This window comes from Gallinula chloropus, assembly GCF_964237585.1.
Source record: "Gallinula chloropus genome assembly, chromosome: 5".
NCBI lineage: Eukaryota > Metazoa > Chordata > Aves > Gruiformes > Rallidae > Gallinula > Gallinula chloropus.
Genome location: NC_140090.1, coordinates 60,740,379 through 60,762,706, shown reverse-complemented (window position 1 = coordinate 60,762,706; position 22,328 = coordinate 60,740,379). Strand labels below are relative to the sequence as shown.

Sequence of the window (22,328 nt, the reverse complement as noted above, 5' to 3'; positions counted from 1 at the left end):
TGTCAGCTTTAAGAGGCACTGATCAGCTTGAACATAGATCATTTCCTAAACCCTCACAATCCTCTACTTCCAGCATCTAAAAACTGGCCAACTTTGCCTTTGATCTCTCTTCCCCAACACATCAAGATGGGCATGTCCCAGGGCTGAGGTCAAAGAATCATCTCTTCAGGGCTACATATACAGACACTCCTTGCCCAGAGCTCTCCTTTCTGCTCAGTTTCTTTAAACAACCCTTTCTTAATCGAAAGCAGTAAATAATCCATCAAAAACAATTCCACAGAGACCTCTATCGTGCACATAAGGAAAAAAGCCAGCTATTGTTGTAACAGGAGCCTCTGTTATTTTGAAATGGTAGGTTAATGCTCATTAGCTTAGTACTAATTAACTGCCTTCCTATTCTAAAGCCTGAATGTTTGCAGACAGGATGTTAATTGGCACACGGAATGGGGAGGTTCAGAACAGACAACTAAGAGGATCTGCTCTCTCCTCACAGTACAAGAAGGAAGCTGAGCAATTGCTGCTGTTGAGCACAGCGTACAAATGTATCCATTCTTTGCCCAATCTCTTAATTCTATTTTTTAAGCCTCATTTAGGTTGTGGTTATCTCTTGGCACATGCTGTGTCCAGCTAGAAAAGTCATTACTACTAATCCAAAAAAGGTAAACTCCATTGAACCGTATGATAAGTATCCCTTGCACTCCTGTTTCTTCCTGGCCTGTCCTGCAATTGTGTCCCAATCTGCCAGCATTAACACAGATACACAGCGGTATTTATTTGATGCCTATTCCACCAAGCTGTATTCACACTAAATCCTCCATGTGTATTTAATAAATCACACTAGTTAGGTGGGCAGGATTAGTTCCAAGTCACCTAATGACTATATCATGAGCTGCAGTATTAAAGGGATTAATATTAATCTTAGCCATTTCAATTCACTGCGAGAGGCCAGTCCCTGCTCCAACAGGAGCCACAGCAGGCAGTGCAAGAAATTCTAAACAAGAGCATGAAGATTAATGAGGGTTTCCTCATTCTGCCTATGAGTCTCCTCTACCAGGATACAGCGCAGCGAATCCCTAGAAAAGACAAGCTCATAAATAAACACACAACACCACAAATACTTTGAGCAGCTGAGCCCAGCACAGAGTTGTTTTCACTCACTATCTGCTTCTCCTGTAACCCACACCTCCAAGCACACTCAGGAATTTGAAAGGCTTGCACAGCGGCTCATTTGTTTTCTTTCACATAAAAGCACACACCTCATTACTCATAACAAATTACACGTTTTAAATGCGTTTGTGGAACTAACAGCTAAAATGAGCTGTGTTCAGAGAGGATGAGAGCAGCAGGGGAATCTGAAAGGGTAACTCATTGCACTGAGGTTAAAAAGGATGTCAGACTTCAACAGATTTAACCTGCTTTATTCTTGGCAAGAATGACCATTATGAGCAAAGAGTTCTTAGAAACGGGGAGAATGACCTTTCTACAGAGTTCGTGTTAAACTAAACCAAAAAAAGGACTGATACAACTAAACAAACTGATTTTCTGAGAGTCTCCTGCATTTCATCACAGCACCAGCAAAGATCCCAAAAGTAAGTGTCCTGGAACTGCTTCCAGTGATACACAAGAGTATCGACCATAATCATCGGCACACAAATTCCAGAAGTCAATCCCAGTCTGCTGCAAATTTAGACATAGTTGAGTGCTGAAAAAGGAGTAGGCTTTTACAGCTCACAGTTAATTTAGAGCACCACAGAAGCCACACAAGTCAGACAGCTGCATCCTGGAGACTAGCTGGGGAAAAGATTAGATGGAAAAATGGGAGTTGAGTCAGCAATATTCTCTGCCTTCACTGAAAAACTCTAGACCCTCACAAAAAAAAAGTCAGAGATCAGGTTAAACTGGAGAATACACCTGTCACAAGCTACTACAGCTCATCAGGTACTCCAGGCACAACAGCAGCCTCAAAAACTCAGTGCAGATCTGAATACTGTACATCCGCTTGGAAGCGAGTGGCTGGTACCGACAGATCAGGAAAGGACCAGGATTAAGTATGACTGAGAAAATGTCCTGAACCTGTTTTACACAAGGAAGAGAAGCGAGGGAATGGTGCCAGTTTATCCAAGTTTCTAATCTGAACCCCAGCAAACAGAAGTGGAACTGCATCACATGCAGCTGAGCAGATGGGAAGGGATCCATTAAGCGCACTGTCCAACCCTTCAAGAGGCAGAACGGAGCAGAGACGGAGTTGACATTTTCTGTATTTGTAAACAATCTGCTGTTCTTTCACATGAGAAATATCTGGCAGCAAGGAAGGGCACAGCACACACTCTTACAGTTGTTTGTTTTGTTTGGGGTTTTGGGGGTTTTCATCTGTGCTTTTCTTAAAAACAAACAAACAAATGAGGAAAAGTCAAGATTCAGCAGGATGCAATGCACACAGGTTTCATACTCCAATAGCTCTTAGCAATCAAAGAGCTGAATTCCCAATGTCCCTTCTGGAAGGCATGTTCTGGGCCCTGCAGTTAAAACCATTTCAGATGCTTGAGGAAGAACTTTGTTGCAGGTAGTGGGCCATGCTATTCAGGAATGGAGGGAACATTTTTTTAGTCCAAACGCACATTCAGATATAGGCAGACTCTTTAATGTATTTTTCAGGATAAGTAACTAGACAGACAGTATGGCCACATTGTTGTTTAATACTTTTAACTCCAGGATGGCTGATTTAAAAACAGACATATGTTCAGTTTGATAAAACCCCACAAACCTTAAGTATCACAATTCAAAATTAATTATTTAAAAAAAAAAAAAACAACACAAAACCAAACAAAACCCACAGTGTGAGAAACATGAAATGTCTATCCCCAGGTTTGAAGGGTTTAGGTTCATACTAAGCTCTCCTCAAACACCATCATGGTTAGTGCAACAGCAAAGTAACATCCGCCAAACTTCTACAGCCCCAAGAGAATCAGGCACTTGACGCACACCCTTAATACTGAATGTGCAGACTCCAAAGCAGAGCACCAGCCAAAAGAAACAAAGTAGTAAACCTTATACCCTTGTGACCAAATGGGAGTCATTAGTCACTAGTTTTCTTTTCACATTTACTCTAGTCCAATCTGAAGTACACACTCAAACTGCATGTAGTAGCTCACTTAAAAGTTCTATTTCTGGGTTCTCTTAAACAAGGCAGTCTTCATCAAATCTACTTTGAGAAGATGAGTTTTAGTGAAAAATAGAAATAACAAAATACACATTAATCACCTGGTAAATTGTTTCTTGGTTTTTAGTGTTGGGGGTGTGGGGGTGTGTGTGTGGATTATTTCAAACGCAGAAAGCAAGACACTGATAATAGAGGCCCCTGTACTCCAACTCCCCTACCAGAAACCATCTGTATCTTGCACCTTATTTTACAAAGCAAATAAAAGCAAACTCTGCTTATGGCTTCCAAAGGGGGATAGATGGCAGGGTATTTTTAGCACTTTGGCAGGGACAAAGACAGTCCCAGTACCAGACATTCTTGTAGTGCTAACCGGCTGCAAAACCCTCATACGAAAGATGCTATTCAGACCTGTGGACACTGTATAAATATAGGCATATGTGAGAACTATTTCTGTGCACGATAGCAAATTTTTCCTCCCCATGAAGTCCTCTATAGATGAAGCCATTCTGCCTGCTGCTGTGTCCACAGTCCATTCTGCACACAAGGTCAGGCCCATCCAGTGGAGCTGCATCAGTCTCCTGGAATGCTGAAGTCCACATATTTGCCATTCAACATGAAAACTGCTTTTCAAGTTCAATCAGCTATAAATGTTGCTTTGTTTTAATTTTCCACTGAACTTCCTGGAACCTATTATCAGACTGTCAGGGATGTATATTTAGCAATGGCAACACGGCCTCTTTGCCACTGCCCCACTGCTCATGTCACCTCCAATAAACAGAAAAACAATCCCCCAGCAAATGACATTTTTTGCAGGCTATATACTGCCAGTGCAGGGTAGTGGGCAAAACTGGAAGCACACAAGGAAGACATCAATTAAAAAAAAAAAAAAAATTAAAAAAGAAAAAAATCAAGCAATCCCCACAAAGTGGGACAAAAGGGAACATTAATTTACCACTTACATGTTAAGTCTCACCTACTGCCTCAACCTTGAAGTCCACAAGACTCTTAGACTAAGTGAAAAATATTTGCAGAGAAAAGCTGACCCAGTGGAAATATTTGCCCCTTACAGCTGTAACTGTCTGAATTTCAGAGTCCTTTTAAGTGGTCATGCATGAAATGACCATTTGCATAAATTATTATTCTGGCACAGTATTGCTCAAACACTAGAACTTAAAAAAAAAAAAATACATAAAGTCTGGTTCACCTCCCTGCTGAAACGTTACCTCAGAGAAGGGTCCTCACTCCTGGTTTTGCAAAATAAATATAGCAATATCAAGGAGGCAAACACCACAAACTGCAAGAGGAACGTAGCTACAACACTCACAGAGCTAGTGGCCTGCAGTATACTGTTAGCACACATTATGATAGACAGCAGGTTGCACGTGGAGCCAAGAAAAATCAGAGTAATTCACAGCATTTCATGTGGAAAATGATGTCTGCTTCAAGAAACCAGAAAGTCACCAGGTCACAGTACTGAAACTCCCTGATAATGTCAACATCTGACTACATCTCCCACTCCTCTACTTATGGCAATCTTCACTTGGGGCTTGAAAGCAAATACTGCTTTCAACTTGTGGGGATGCTTAAAGTCAAGCTCTGGGATCTGAGATTTTACCTCTCTGTAGGTGGAAGGGAATACACATTCTGGTCATTTCTAATATCACGTTTGTCAGAATAACTAAAAGTTTAGGTAACCAGTAACTGAAAATAGCTGAATGCAAAATTCCAACTTTCTCAACAACTGGAAGTACTGTGCATATCACATTAGTTTAACAATGTTAAACACTGCAGTTAAACAAAAGTCTACAAAATCTGGTAACCAACACCAGAAATAACAGTTGTTGCACCATGAAACATGCCAATTTTAAAAATAAAAGTCATTAACAGACTCTTCCCGAAATAAATTTTCATAAACTTTCTCCTCAGGAGTCCTCACTCAAACCAAGGGGCATCCTTCATTATGTACACATAAAATTAAATGTTTGACAAATAGTAACAAAAAGTTAGTTTCTTTTATTAAAGATAACAGTTACTTTATATTTTTCTTCTTATTCGTCAGAGACTGGAATATCTTCTCTGTATTTTCTGTCAGACCTACTTATGGACAAATCACTAAAATTTAAAAAGCAATACCAACTAACTTTATTGACTGAGGTCACTTAAATAACTAAAATATAAACTATTAGATAAGGGGGGAAAAAACCCAAGCCAATTAAAAAACCAAACTACACTTGTGAATTGCATAAAGGTGAATTAAGAAACAGAAGTCTACTTATGATCTGAAAAAGTAAGTTCTTGTCACCTAAGGATTATGATAAACATCTCCCTGAAGTGCAACTCTTGTGACTTCTACAAAATATTAGCTTTGCTATACTTGCTTTACATACTTGATCTTGAAACAACAGATAATGTCTTACTTTTACTGAGGAAGGCACCTGGATATTAGGAATAAAAAAAAAAAAAACCCAACCGTAAACCTCAAGCTGAGTAATTCTATTAACAGATAAAGAGACATAGTGCTGAAAATGTCTTACGTGCAGGTTTCTAACCACAGAGATGCCTACACAGTGCCAATGGCCACCCATCTTCTCAATAGAGGGTGGAACAAGGCAGACTGTTTTCCACTTCTGAAAAGAGCCTAAGAATAAATGTAATAAACGTGTGGCTGCAAATACCTCAAAGACAGAAGAATTAAACTGCCATTAAACATTAAAATATTGGTAAATGGAAACTCCATCACCCTCAATACAAATACTTGTAAGCCTAATTTCATGCAAATGCCCAAATGCTTTCAGAACACAGGGAATATAATGTAAGCTCTTCAGGGCTGTAATTTATGGCTTTACACAGCACCTGAGATGACCAGGCCTAATTTCTAGCTGGGTTCTTTGAATGGTGTAACAAATTAAATAAAACACCCTAATATCAAAAACATATACAACAAGGTACAGGAAGATCCTTGTAAACATTCAGACTCGGTGGAACCAGATTGGTAAATGGAAATTCTACATGAACTCTGAGCAGAATCTCTTTCCACCTTTCAGATAATTTATAGCTTAATGTCAGCTAAACATAGTAACTAATTCCATTTGTCCACTGAAAGTAAATTCTTGGCTCCTCTTCCAACGTCATTGCAGACATTGCTGTCAATCCCCAAACTGTGGCTCGTCCATTCAAAGTGTCAGCACTTACCTGCTGCTCAACACTTTGGACACATGGGCTGTCATATCAGTCAGTGACTGATCAGGCGTGGAAATCAGATAGAGCTTTCTCTTGACAACCAGATTTGATTAGAGTCCAAGCTACGCATCAGTCTCTGAAGCCTAACAAATGCATGCCCACATTAGCGGCTTTGTCATAAACAGTAAGGTTGCTTTCTGCCATCACCTTTGCAGACTCTTGGCAAGAGCGAGCAGCAATAGTTGCAAAACCCCAACCCCTTCCTCCTTTCATGTGTCTAAGCGATGAAGGTAAAAAATCCTAAAGGACCAGTCCAAGGATCCAAAGTCCTCTGCAGACTCACAAAAGAATTTTAAAAAGTCAAGGAAAAAGAATGACCATCTTGGAGTTTGAATTCCAACTACAAAGACTAAATCCAGAGATGATGAAAGGAGACATTCTTGAAAAAAGACTGGTCTCCCTCCAAACACATTTTAATTTCTACCCCAAGTGCAAGATATCAACTGAAAAACAACAGCAGAAACAAAATTATACCATTCATCTTATAGAGATTGAACAGCTGAGAAAGAATTTTAACTTATACCTGTGGTTTTGGAGATTCAGAAGGTAGTCCTGAAATTTAAGTCTTTTATGTGCATCTTTTTTTTTTTAGCCACTTCTTCCCTGACCTCAGCCATAGACGAGTCAATGAATGAAAAGGAATTTAGAATTTATATTCAGAATTTCAGGTTATTCCAGCATCTTGTGCTGCATGATATTTTTGTCTTTGCCAGGTAGAGCTCCATACAAGTCATAAAGCATGCTCATCTAGCGGGAAGAAGACACAACAGTGTTGTCAAGACATGGTGAGCCTGCAGCCGCAAGGCAGCACTGAGCAAACGCAGGTGTGGATGTACTGCACCGTGCTATTTCTAGCTCTCACCCATCACTGCAAAACAAGCAACATGGCCCCAATAAAATGGGTCCAGCCATTCCAGTACTAAGTTTATCAGTAATAATGTCAAACCTCCACAAAACTTTTCTTCCCACCACAAGTGCAAAAAGCCTATACCAGGATGACCTTAGATTTTTTTAGCTCATGAGTCAAGTTTGCCCAGTGCTGTCATCTTCTAATACAGAGCACGAGCCCGACAGCAGGAAATGGCTCCAGAAGCCACGGCTGTTGCCAAGTCCAGTCTTCGTCTTCCAGCCACAAGAACTACTTCATTTCCTTCTTTGATCAACATGCCCAATAACTAAAAAACAATGGTGCCACAAACCTGTTAATAATAAACACATTTCTACCATTCACATCTCCATTTCAAAGGCAGAGAAAGTTTATGAACTAACTGCTACTCCTCCGTTTATCTGCCGAGGAGAACAACTCCTTAGAGACTTGCTTCTCTAAAAGCACATGTTCTCAGAGCTGTACCAAGTCATGTTTAATGTTCCAAAAGGCTCAGAAAAAAAAAAAAAATATCAGTGCAGCCTGCCGCGTTATCATGCAGAGTAATAACTGTTCTGTACAATGGAAATACTTTAGCATCAAAGTGGAAAATCTGACTGCAAATCCATACTGTCACCAAGAGTTGACGCCACTGGGAGAATTCCTCTGCCTACAACTGTCTTCTAGATCCTTGCTCTAGAAGCAGCAGATTATAATCTCAGGGAAAGCAGTGAAAAGCAAAACCTGCCAATAAAGAAATCCCTTCTCATTTCAGTTTACTTCAACATGCCACTTGAAAAAGATAAGTTTTGCAGTTTGACACCAGATTAGATCCACAAGAAATACAGACACAATTCCTCAGGGAGCATACAATAGAGTTCCTAAGGAACCCAGGAATGTTAATTCTGTGCTTCAATTCTCCATCTGTAAAGTGTCAGCAATGCTTCCTCTCTCCTGCTCTGTACCACTTTTAACTGAAATATTTATGCATGCTCAACACCTAAAAAAACTAGCTTAACCATACTTAAAAGTTTCTGAGAACTACCAAAGTATAAATAATTATAGAAATAAGCACCTTAAAGCAGTAGCTCACACATTGATTTAACCAATAGTTGTTAGTCACCAAATTCCTGTGAATTGTTTTAATTGAAATCAATGTTGAATACCTTTCTGCATCCATTGCAAACCAGTAACTGCAGCTTTGCAGACTCCCAATGTGCTATAATCAACAGTTTGAGAACAAATGGACTCCATTATGTTGGAGACTGATCACAACTCCATAACTCGAGCAGCCTGTAAAGACTTCTTCCAAGGAGATGGACTCCTTTACTGTATAGTCCCTCCCTCCAAGAGCATCCATGAGATTTCACAGAGCCCTGGAAAAGACCTGGACAACTTGCAGTGTGAAAGCAGTGGAGTTCTATTTCTGGAGGAATAACTGTTTGCATAAGGAAAACAACTGCCTCACAGTTTACACAATTACTGAAGCAAAAAAAACCTTGGAAAAAAATAATCCCCTACCCTCTCCACGGGAACTACTTTTGTAGTATATCCCCCAATAACAGTCACAAGGAACCGTCAGACTGGTCCCCAATTAGTCTGCTCCCATTAGCCTAGGAAAACACACAGTTGAACCATGGTTGAGTAATAACTACTCCTAAATGTCAGAGCAATACTACTACAGGATTCAGAAGCAGAACTGCTTGAATGTACGGGGAAGAAGTAGAAGAATATCTGTTTCACAGTTCTAGGTAAATACCTCTATATATTCAAGAACAGAGGGCATTCAGTCCTCTTCACAAAGTGGACATCAGAGGAATCTATTAATATACAATTTGATGACCCACCAATACCTACTCCATCACCTCTTCTCTAAGGGAAAGGAAGGAATACAACCTAATGAATAAATATGAGACATTCATTAGGGTTTTGTTTACACATTATTATTCAATACTAACTTTCAAAATGGACTATGATAAACAGGAGAAAGGTAATCTATACATGGTATTATGCAGAAAAGCTGCTGTGCTTTAAATTCACCTTCTCCTTTAAAACAAATTAACATTTAAAGTATGGATAAAATTTAACCAGGCAGTAAAGTGATTGCTTACAGAAGGGGTTTGGGTGGGGGGAATTACTTGCACACAATACAACAATAGTGCAAAGATAACAGAAAACCGGGTATTTTCATGCATAAATAAACACATTATTGTAGTACCCTCTGCATGACTTGCATTTGAACATCTAATTTACCAATAATCTTTAAAAACTCAAGGAAGAGTGGAAAAAGCAACACCTGTAGAATTCTAATTTGGGGGCAAAAGTACATACTCATCTTTACTTTTACATATTGTCCTTCAACTCACACTTTACCCTCCATTTACTCAATCTGCCTACCAATACATGTTCAGTGCTAGAAAACAACTTACTGACACTACAAGACTAGAACAAAAACTGAATTCTGTTGCCTTTGGGCTGCACATAGACAGAAACCAGTGATTCTGCCTACAGGAAAAAAAAAATTAAAAAATTATGAAGGTACCCTTATTCAGTACCAGGACTGCTGGCCTCAGCCTCTCCTCTCTCTCCTCCACCTCATAATGCCTATTATCTAACTGAAAAAGGAAAACTTTGATTCTAATGGTTTCCGACACCTGATGAGAATAAAGAAACACAAAGGGCCCTGGTGATGTGTTATTTAACGCATGACTGTTTTAATAGGGCTGTCTAATTTTTGGAGGCACAGGGCCCATATCCAATGCCCCTCACAGCAACCCATCAGCTATTTGCCACATTCCATTCACCACATCACATGACTGCGCTATTGGCAGTTCCTGAAGGTTAGTTTAACCAACTTCTGTATACTATGATAATTTCCTGGGTTAGAAAAGGTTAATTAGAGGCAGAGCTAAGAGCAGAACAATTTACTATATCGCAACATTCTGAAATTTTTACTGTTCACAAAAATCCCAGAACTAAGTACAACCAGTTACACAGTATTACTGTACTTTTCAGCCTTGAATCTGATGTCCCTAGCCTAATTTTCTCAAGTGTGAAATTTAAGACACAGAGCAGCAAGCTGATTTTTCCACTTGCCATTCATCTAAATATCAATTCACCTAAACATCTTGTTGGTAGGTGTATCCAAAATCCTTTGCACCAATTTGAAATTCTGTATCTAAGTCACTTGCACAGGAAGTGTGACAGCTACCTCCACTGTTGCCGCTGTCCATACCCTGGGCTGCAGAAATTCCAGGTCATTAAAGGACAGCTTCTTTATTAAAGCTTACTTTTGCCATTTGTGCCTAGGCTAGCTAGATTCTCTATTCCAAGTCTGGAAAAGTCATGTTCATTAAAACCCAACTCAGCTCAAGACAAAACCCCTACATCTCCATTTTCAATTTCGATGTAAAGCAGCTTATTGACAAATTCTCAGAAATCCATTCTATACTTGATACCCTACACATTCACAGAGGAGTTAATGAATTTCTTGGCACAGAAGAAAAACTAAACCCTACCCTTCTGTTTTAAAACTAAAGTTGGAAGCAAAAGCTAGTATTTGTCCAGAAAAAGATAACATACTAACGTATTTAGCATAGAAGGGGAATGCAGCACTAGCGGACCAGTCTTCATCTATTTTTATTTGCAATGGTGTGGTAATAAAATAAGGACCAGTTTGTGTTAGAAAAGTACTTATTTTAGTCTTTAAATTGGATTCTCCTATGAGGAAATGAAAGTCCCTCACCTCAAGTTGGCTCATACACAATCTTCAAAAATATAAATGCCAAATTTTGAATTATAATTATCTGTTCTGTAAAAAAAGATAATTCTCTAGGTAGCTGGTTGAGCACTTCTCCTTATCACCAAGTCTAACATCACCATATCAAGGTAAAAACCCAAATCCCACCACCGAGTAATCTGCCCAACAGATACATACTTGCTGTTCCAAATACTCATTTGTGCAGATACCACCAACCTTTCTAAAACCAAGGGACGAAACTAAACATTTTGAGAGAAGACTCTCAACGTGACCAAAGACAAAGAATGATGAAGCCAGATTTAGCTACCCAAGAAATAACTGGCTTCTACAAATGCTGGACTATATTTTTACTATAACTGCAGATGTAATACTGGTGCCACTCATAACCAGGGTACAACACTGCAAACAGCCACACGTCCTATCTAATACAGGGAAGTAGCCAACAGTATACATGCTAAGGTTAAAGTGTGCTACAGAAGAACAGAGTCCCTGCTTCACCACTGATCATCAGCCACAATCAGAATTGCTTCCACTCAGATTTATTCTACCACCAAAAGCCCAAGCAGTGGACCAGTTGCCAAGCAGCCTGTCACAAACCCTACTGGTCAAAGTTAATCCACCAATACAGCGGCTGCAATTCAGAGGCTGGTTCTGAATCCTACACAATGCTTCTGTCAACACTTCAGAGACCCCAAACCTGATTAATTACATTTGTCTGGGACCCTCCATCCACCCAGCGTATTGTTGAAAGCTGCTGAAGCAGGACAACAGTTGCACCCTCCTTCACAACAGGCATAAGCCAAACTTGTCATTCCCTGTTTAAAGTGCCATTAGCTGGCCAGATTTACAGCTCCTAACCAGCCGCTACAAGGCAGCCCACTGGAATGACTTGTATTAATCACTGCAATTTGCCTCAAGTCACATGGAAACTTGCAGGTTTTTGCTCCTTCCAGTCCAGGTTACACAGATAATAACATTTCATCCCAAAAGGTTACCTTCTCTGCTCCCAGACACAAGTCACTTCAAAGCCCACACAGGCACCAGAATTGTCTATTTGTCTCTGTCTCTGGTAATATGAGCAGCAGCAGGAATTTTGCTATCGTTCCAATCATTTGACTTATGCACAGAAATAAAATTTTCACATATTAAAAAGCTTAAACTAAAAAGAAAACCAAACAAAAAGCCCATCAACAACCAACAACAAAACCCCCACACACCAAAACCAAACCCCAAGCCTTTAAAAATGCTGCCTTCAGCATCGCACAAGTGGCTTTAAAAGAAAATCCACTATCTTTCTAGACCTGGTCATTTACCAGTCTCTGAATCCTGGAACAACATCCTTTAAGCAGCAGTTTACACAGTGACTGAACACTACATTCTTCTTTACATATATGTATTACTAACAATAGAAGGGATCCATTAATGTGAAACTAATTCCAAAAAAGGAAGAGAAAATAACAAGATATCCTTCAAACTCCTTCAATAGATGTAAGTCATCTTCAAACAGGTAAGAGGAGTAACCAGGATGAAGCTGGAGATGAGCATGGTTAGGCAGCTGTCATCAGCCTCTATCACTATTTAAACACAAAGGAAATTTTCCCATTGGTCTTTCAAGGGGCAATGGGTGGGGGTATCATCCCAGATATTTTCCAACATAGACAACAGGAAAAAGTTACTCAAAAGAGATAAATTAAGCACACATCTCATTGAAATAAATTGCATCCCACTTTCTAACAAATTAACAGATGAATCCTCCATGCTTTCAGACAGGTTATTATCCGTGTAGAAATCCCTCTCATGGCTTATTTCAAGTCACATCTGGCCTATATTATTAGCACAATCAAGACTCTGCAGGCCAGGTTATCTACACAAAAGGCAATTACCTCTTGTTTTGCTTTAATTTTACTCATGCCTTTTTAGTTAGCGGTTACCTTAACACACACTGAATGCCCTTCCCCACCAGTTTTCTGAGGCTCTAGAAATTGGTTGACCATTGAAAAGAAGAAAGATAAGCCTCTGAAATACCAAAATCTCTTCATGCAGTTACCACAAAGGACAAGCGTTATGCACTTCACTTGCCTTTTCTCTTGTTCTGACTGGTTAACCACGACCGTGTGTTCAAAACTGCTATTTGGGTCAAACCCTTCAGAAGGTCTGGCTCATCTATAATGCACAAAGGTTAATCTTCAGCAGATTTCATTACAGTCCATTCAGCTATTCCAGCAATGCTGTTTGAACACGCTTCCTCCACAGAGGAGGTCTTTTTCCAAGGTGGTATTAGTTGCCTTGTTAATTTGAGAAGGCAGACTGTCTTTTCTTCAGTCCCCATACCCAACCATTCTTGTCTTGTGTTAGACCCAGCAAAGACTTTACCCACTCCAAGACTGACAAGTATAAACACAGTGGTACAGTCACTAAGCATGGATCCTTTTGCTGGTGTCAAATTGAAGTCATCCTTGCCCACCACAATTTTTCACTTTGCAGCCAAACTCCATTTGCACAGAAGAGGTGATGAGTTAAAACATCACTGTAAGTGGCTGCCAGAATAGTTCTTCAATAGCCAACCTCTAAGTGGACCTCACTTGGCTAGCAGACAGCATGCTACAATACTGTGCACCATTACCCTTCTGCTTCAAAACACTAAGCTTAAGAACGAAATAGTATTCTAGCATTCAGACCAGTCAAGCCCTTTTTCTAAACGGAAGCAAGCAGGCACAGCCTCAGAGGTCAGTCCCTAGGGCTCCAGAACAACTATCTGCCACTCTTTTCATGAGGCTGAGAACCTTGCAAGAAGCAAGCAGCTAAGTACCTACTTAGCCAATTTACATCTAAGCCAGTGCAGAAAATCTTGGCTAGCTGCAGAACATCTCCAGAGAAATGGGTTCTTTTTAGCAACTGCAAAGAAATACATTAATATTAAAGCAACCTGACAGTGATCTGTGCTATAACATTTAATATTTTTTCTTTATTTTTTCCTAACACCAGATCACAGTCTAACCATTTCCAGAATCTCATGTGTGTTAAATCCAGTAAACATGCAACGTCAAGAAAACAGCTCTGAGAACCCTCCTCCCTGCCCTTTACTTTGAACTTCAAGGATGCTTTTCCTGTGGGATTTATCTACACAGTGTTGGTAGCTGCAATGGAAAGGAACTGTAAGATCCAGGTTCTGAATATATTGCACATTTGCACTGTCTGAAGATCTATGTTATACTGGCAAAATTCAGCATAATGCGAGTTAACAAAACTGCTTTGTACAGAGCTCTATACAAAACATGCTGTATAAGCAGAATAACTCCTGAACATCTAACAATCCATATCAAATTTATGTAAACACAATGACAGTGGTGAGGGAACACAGTTCTTGTTCGTAACTAACACAGATGTGCTGACAGACATAAACAGCACAGGTAAGCTTGAGGAGCAGACAGATTATCTCTGGAGAATCCTGCTGTGATGAAGTTAGCACTCAAGATTCTGCCCAGCCTTTGCAGATGTCTGCTCCACCTCCCTCCAAAACCATCAAGCCCTACAGCAGACTTAAACAAAGAAAACATACGGTCACTCCACAGCCCCCTCAGTAAGAGGTCCAGATGATGATAAAAAGGCACAACCCCTGACTATTATCCCTATGTTGACACAAATCTTTGTTATGGGTAATTACACAACAAAAACTCCACCCTGCCAGCATAGCATTTTGTTCAACAGCATGGTTTACAACATTGTACAAAACACCACAGCATGACTTGCCAGATCTCATCTGTCAACTGCCTTAGTCAACGGAAGCTATTCTGGGTAAGAAACTTCCTTCTCCTAAACCTTTTCCCTTCACACAGACTGCAAAAGGCAAGCATGATGACTTCACAGTCAGCTCAGTACTGAACAATGTCTACAACTAGCCCTCCAGGGAACAAATCACTGCCAGTCATCCCTAAAGAAAGGGGGTACCTAGTCTTCATTCACAACCCAAAGATCAGCAGTGCATCACCTAGCTTTTTCAAAGCTGAGTTGCATATAACTGTATAAAGGCAAAATAAAAATAGCTTCCAGAGGATTTAACACTTGGGACTCTGTTACTTCATTGACTCAGTCAGAACAGGAAAAGCTCAGAATGAAGTATTTTGCTGTCTCACCAGAGAGAACTAGTGCTAGATGAGTAAATTTAGTCTGTCCAGGTGTGACAGCTCTTCAGCCTTGAGCCCTATGCCCAGGAAGCAGGAAGTACAAGCAGACAAGGTTCAAGATACGGCTCCGCAGCTACGAGGACACCAGCCAACCTGCAAACCCAGCACACTCAATGACAGAGATGCACGTTCTACCCTGCACTCCCTGTGCAGTGCAAAGGGTTAATATTCAGATGGTGGGTCCAGTGCTGAAGAGATGCATCTCTGAACTGAATTTAGGTTCAGGAGGCTTTTACCAGGCTTGATGTGCTTCTGAATCCTGGGGTGACTCTTGCTCACTAAACACCGACATTTGTATGAATAAAAATGAAGGGATTTAACAAATCTTGTTCCTGCACACAGTTGTCAAAAAATCTGACCTTTAGAACAGGAAAAAGAGGGGGGATTTAAAGGTTTAAGGAAGAAGCAGTGGCTGCCTGATGTATAACAAACCTTTGAAAAATTATGAAGCAGTGAAAATCCCCTACAGGTCCCAACAAAATGTGTCCAATTTGCATTCCTGCAAGCCTTCCATACACACAACTCTGCTCCTGTGTGTACACAGGCAAATAAATCCCTAGGAATAATACAACTGGGACCCGAATCTGATCTCTGCTATATTATTGCTCCAGAGCTCCATTCCAACCTTCAGAAACAGCTTTTTTTTTTTTTTTTTTGTTCCAGATAACTAAATCAAAGCAGTCCTGATAAGCTTTCAAAGCAGGGAATGTGAGGAATGGTTTAATGAATGTTACAACTCAACCTATTACAGACTACAGAGCATTACAGCAGACCAGAGGGAGGGAAGCACATATGACACTCCATGTCTGCATGTCTCATAAATTCAAATCCAGAAGCACCTGCCTTTCTAAGCCCCTTTATATTAAGCCCAACAAAAACTCAATGCTGACTGTGCAAAGGGACATAAAGAACGTGAATTGAGAAGAACTGTGTCAGACAAATACTGGGGTTTTCCTATTGAAACGTTACATTAGGTGTAAGTTCGACACAGAAAGGTTAGTCTTAGTGGGCTTAGAGGGGTAGAGGGGAAAAAAAAAAACAACCCATGAACTGAAAGCAACAGCAAAAGAAGAAAAGAACATGAGTCATGGAAGACAAAGCTAAAAGAAGTTTTAAAAAAGCATGCTCTTTTTGCAAAGTAGCTTCTGTGGCATTTACAATTGGCCATAAGTGCTGTTTCTGTGCCACAAGAAAACCTGCAGAAGCTGCCCGAGTTAAAACTTCAGCTATATGTGCATGGGGTATGTTTGAGAAGTCTATGTCCTCGTCCCAAGTTTTGATTTGCTTTCTTTGCTGTTTCTATCTCTACCCATACGTGATTCCTCTCCCAAAACCAAATACAAGGTTGCAGCATAAATATTTTACAACAACCAGTTGTAGCTAAAAGTTCTGTGCAGTTTGAGTTTGTGGGCTCATAAGATTAAATTAAGCTAATATTTCAGGTGACTTTCATAAAGTGGAATTTCAGTTCAGAAAATACCAGACACTAAGGTATATCATAAAGGCAATGGGCACCTCCATTTCCATACATCTTATCACCTAGAAGGCGTTCCAAAGGAGGTCAAGAACAAAGTAATTATGCTCCCACTTATTCTATATACCTACATGTCCCTGTTTGCTCCTTTCATCATCATACGTCCATTCTTATCACAGAATAACTAGCTGAAACAGTAAAACAGTTTAAAGGTTTCAAATTAAACAAGTTTCTTCTGCGTGCAGTTAAACAGCAGATTATCAGAACACATTACCAATTCTGTATTTCCTGCTGGCAAATAAGGCTTCAGTACCCATAAACCCTTCAGGATTACCTAGCCAATTGCAACTAACTGTTGTAGAATGCAAAAATCATTATACTTCGAAAGACTGAATGTTCTCTATTTACATGACAACACCTATCAATACAATTAGATCAGAGTTACATGTAATTCTACAGCCATCCTAAATAAATCATCATGCATACATATCCAGAGCAAAGCCATTCTTACCATGGAACATCAGTCCCAGAAAAAAAATCCCTGCAGAAAAAAGCTCCTGTTTAATAGTTCTAATCATTCTAGTCACTTTCCTCACAGTACCAGATCCAAAATCTTCTATAATTGTTACAGAATTACAGCCTCCGTGTTCTTTCTGGTTTTCTGCTCACTACTGAATCTTCCTCTCCCTCTCTCTTCCTCCCGACTTCATCTAGCACAAATTATCTGCTATTATTCTTCCTGCCTTGATTTCTAATCCACATTCGGTTGCCTTACAATGTGGCAGAACACTTCATGCAACAGGTGTGTAACGACTACAAAGAAGCAACAGAAATCTGTACATTTTCTTCTGCTTTAAAGACAGCCATTAACAAGTAAAAGAAACCCATCACTTTTCATAGACTACAAATACTTTGTCTTTCTGTTCACATCTCTTCATGGTCAGAAACAGTGTTTGTGGGAAATTTAAACACTAATACACCGATACCTCATTTCTTAAGCTTATGCAAACTAACACGCCTCTTGCATGCCTCCCAATACTACTCCATATTTCACTATACATAATACTTGAAATGCCGGTAGACCCATAAGCAAAGATAATATATTCTGAATATACATTATGCCTGATTTAATTTCTGTTGCTAGAAACCTAATTAAAAAGTAGGTATCTGACAGCCGATGCAAAAAAAAACCCCAACAGTTTACCTATACCAAATGATCAGACAACACAGGTGTCCTTTGATGTGAAATTTCACCTGCAACATCAAGTTCAGTCCTTTGAATTTTATTCCAGGATGAGCCAGGCAAAGGAAAAATAAAATGGGTTAAAGAACTAGATTAAAAAGGCTTTGAGGAACAGCATCTACACAGTCTGAAGAGAAACAGAGACTTCTAAGGGGTAAACTTCAAATCTCAGTTGCTGGAACACCTGGGATAAGAGGCATGCATGCAGGTAACAGACCAACAGTAAGATGAGCAGAGACTTTTTTTATTTAATGTACTACTCCTTCTGCTGAGGTTTACAATGCAAAAGGCCTAGGCAAGTCAAGTGTGCTACGTAACACAGCTAGTAAATGGATGAACAAGTCTTGAGTCTGCTCTGCGAATGAGAAACTGCAAGGTTTTATCCCTGAGTAAGTAATGACAAGCAGCACACTATTTGGACCCGGTGCAATCAGAAGAAATCATTAAGTAATCCAGAGGGCTTACAGTATTTTTCAAGAACACTGTACACTGAAAAAACAGTTTATTCTACTTAGTCATGCAGCTTTTACTCAAAAAGCACAGGATCCCATATCTTACCTACTGCTTGTGCCTACAGGAAATTTTTGGATAGCCTCTAGTCTGAATTAATTGCAGCCTCCTGCAAACTACTTGTTGTTTACCTACACATGAAGAAAAATACAAACATCAGTTTAGTTCTGCAGACTTCTGAGGATAAAAATTGAAGCTTATTTTAGAACAGCCTCACTGCTCAGTGAAACTGTTAGTATTTGTGTAACTTTCTGCAGCTCTTTACCCTGTCCCAGTTTTCAGCTGGGATATAGTTAATTTTCACAAGAAGCTAGGAGGGGACACAGCCAGTGTAGCTGACCCAAACCAGCCAGAGGGATATTCCATACTGTATGACATCATGCTGTAAGGGAGGAACTGGCTGAGGAGGAGGGATCCTTGCTCAAGGACAGGCTGAGCATCAGGTTCTGGCTGGTGAGCAAATTGCACACCTGCTTTGTATGTTATTTTATTGATATTACTGTCATTATTTTCATCTTCCTTTGCTGTCCCAGTACACTGTCCTTATCCCAACCCACAAGTTTTACCTTTTCCTTCCAGATCTCTTCCCTGTCCCACTGGAGAGGGATGGAGGAGTGAGCAAGCAGCCACAGGGTGTTTAGCTGCCAGCTGTGGCTAAACCACAACCACCCCCAATGCCCTTGGACACAAATTCTCTGCCTCCACACTCCTGTGGAATGCTGTGCACCTGTTGGTTGCCAACCCCACCCCAGACACAGCCACATCACAGCGCAGCAGACAGACCTCACTAGGGTGAGAAGCAGTGTGCATCCTCTCAGGACAAGCTGAAGAATCAGTAACTAACCACAGGCAGCTACCATGCACAAAATTGTCAGGGGTTCCATCTTCCATAAATTTTTGAGCAAACAGATGAAAAACCACCCTAGTGAATCAAAAATGGTATAAATGAAACTATTCAATGCCTGATGGAGAGGGAGGAAGCATAGTCAGCTAACTCTAATGTTTAAGTAGGGTTCACAGTGGGTATTTTCCTCCAATCTGTAGTCATGTCCAACTTCGCTTAATAAACTTCAAAAAGTCTGTAATTTACTATTCCATTTTCAACTGCTTCCATCTGTTAAGATTGTAATTGTCACTGCCCATGATTATGCCTTTCTACACTCTCCTATGCTTACACACTTAGGCCACTCTAACTCTGTTGTTTCAAATTTCCTCCACAAACAAATACAATTGGAGACTGAATCAACACCACAATAGTTCAAGAAACTTTATCCCTGTCCCCATCAGCTTTTGCTAGAAGAAAGCCTTGAAACCAGCTTTTTCTACCCCAGCTCATCTTCTACATACCAACTACCAACAACAAAAAACCCCAACAGAATTTTAGCATATGGGCTTTCAGCCCATTTTCAAGGGGGATTTGATGTTGTTGGGTTGGTTTCGGGTTTGTGTTTTTGTTTGGGCTCTTATTTTTTTGCCTCTGCAACCATGCAGACTACAAGCAATTTTGCACAAGACAGGATTCTTCTGTACTTTCACGTCCTGAAACCCTGGGAGTTAACTTCTCACATCCAATGTCCCTGCCTATTTACAAAAAGGGCTTAAACTAGAACAAAGTGTGTGTCACAACTATTTAACCACCACGGAATATTTTAGTTTCTATTCCCTGTAGCTACTGTTATTATTTTACCATTTCTAGTAATAGTCCCACCATAAGAACATATGACAACAGAACACAGAAAACATGCCCAACACTGCTGGTACCTTAGATACACTGCAAGAAAAAGGTAGGTCTGAGAAATAGAGGAAATTGTTATTCAGACGACAGACAGACAGCACTTCCTTTCCCAGAACAATCTGTCTCCTGCCCTGACAGCCCGTTCCTGCTATATTTACCCAACTGAATTTTGCCAGTGATATATTTCCAGATGCACTTGAACCACATGTTCCTGTCAGTCAGCCCAAGCACAGAGGAATCTGAGCAGAGAACAGCTCCTAGAAAACACTAGATGTTAATCCATGCTTCCTCTCTTGCTTGCCTTTACAGTTAAAAGAGACAAAATGTGTAAAGCATTATTCCCAGTTTATTTTGGAAGCAGTTCTGGGGACAATAGGTACTTCACTTGATACAGCTATTTATTTCAACTGCTTTCTTTACGTCTCAGACACCTGAACAGTAAAAAACCCACAAACCACCCCATAAAAATCTGAAGCATGCAGTTAAAAATAACTCTGTTTCAACCAATTAATACTGGGTGTCTAGAAAGAAATTCTAAGGCAGTCTGAAAAAAGGCTAGATGCTAAGTAAGGAACTCACAGCTCTAATCTGCCATGGGAGAGCCCATTCCTTACCCAGAAAAGAAAATAATAAATTGTGCCATCTTTGCTGGAGAAAAGCAACACAGATCAAGCAAGGAAAATCAGTTCTAAACTTCAGATAGTTTAATTTAAGAATGCTGACCAGCTAAAACAAGTTAAGTTGTGGAGCAGTAAGAATAGGATCTGATGAAAAGCTAGCTTTATTTCTTCTGACCTGAGCCACTTTACTACAGCTATATTCCTCCTATATTTTACCACATACTTCTGATCTTCTCTTCCAACCCTAACAGCACAGCTAGGTTCTTTTATTTTCATAGTTTCATAAAATACTTGACACCTGACTTCCAGTAATTATCTTGGTCCTTGCTGAATTTCTAAGTTCCCCGAGATTCTTTGAGCAAAGGACCAAATAGACTTTCTTCCCCATCTCCGTATTTTTAAAAGGTGCTCTTCACAGCTCCTATATGGCTTCAATTCCAAAGTGCATTTTTGGAGACTACAGCAATGAGTGAAGAAAAAAAGAAAAAAAAGAAACAAACTACAAACAAAACCCAAAACAAACCCAAAACATCAGTCACCTCTCAGGATCTTACTAGCAAGAACACTTGGTCATTGTATCAGTGGCAAGTCAGTGGAACCAAGGTATTTTCTCAGTTCTAGGTACTATGAGTCTTCCAGAGGAGGAGATGGGAGCTAAATCAGTGATGCAAGAGGAAGACGTGAACAGAAGAGCTGAAAGGGTTTAGAATTGTAAATATCTTCCCTTTGGCTCCCTCCTCCCCTTTTCTGGAAAGCGCAGACAGGCAGTTTCAACCTTTCCACCGTTTATTTAACTGGCTTAACAGAGGGTCCTAACAGGTCACAAATAAGCTTTTTAAATAAAAAGCACAAGTTGAAATCAACTGTGGATATATCAAAACTCATGGCCAGGCCAATTTTATTACTCAAGGTGGAATTAAAATCGCTGCAGCCTTCTTTTAATAGCAGACTTCACATAACAAGACCTCTTCAGCTACCTGAAAGAAGGTAGAGGTTCCTCAAAATTAAAGCACCTTTGACCCATTCTAAAACAAATTAAAAACCAAAACTAGTTTTGATTAAGAACAAGTACACCTTTTAGAACAATCTAGATTATTTTTGGTACAGCACTAAAACTGTAAATTAAATTAAAATTTTTAAAACATTTTTGCTAGCAAGAGTATTCCTGCTTCCTTAAACCACATCCATTTGCATGTTTTCTGGCACCCTTTCCTTTTCAAATCTGTAACACTGGAAGACTTTTCAAGCATCTGACCAGCACATCACATGAGACAAGTGAAGACCAGCACAAGAAGAAAGAAAATTACTCTTATGGATAGCACTGAAAGACGTCAAAAAAATACTGGCCAGTGCTGAGTAGGATCAAGTGAAATGTGGGCAAAATATGAACTGCATTACATGTTAGAGTTTATTAGCAGCCTCATACAGCTGCTCAAATTCAGGCATCTAATACGGGGATGTGAACAGCTGGTACCATCACCTGCTGTTCCTGCAGAGTGAAAGGGAGTGTGTGACCTTCCGCTACTCCACATGGGTC

General features: G+C 40.0%; 1 protein-coding gene across 1 annotated transcript in view; it reads right to left on the bottom strand.

The window, feature by feature from the left end:
* GBF1 (golgi brefeldin A resistant guanine nucleotide exchange factor 1) overlaps positions 1-22,328 on the bottom strand; it is a 104,827-nt gene that overhangs the window by 64,395 nt on the left and 18,104 nt on the right. The gene's annotated exons all lie outside the window — the stretch shown is intronic.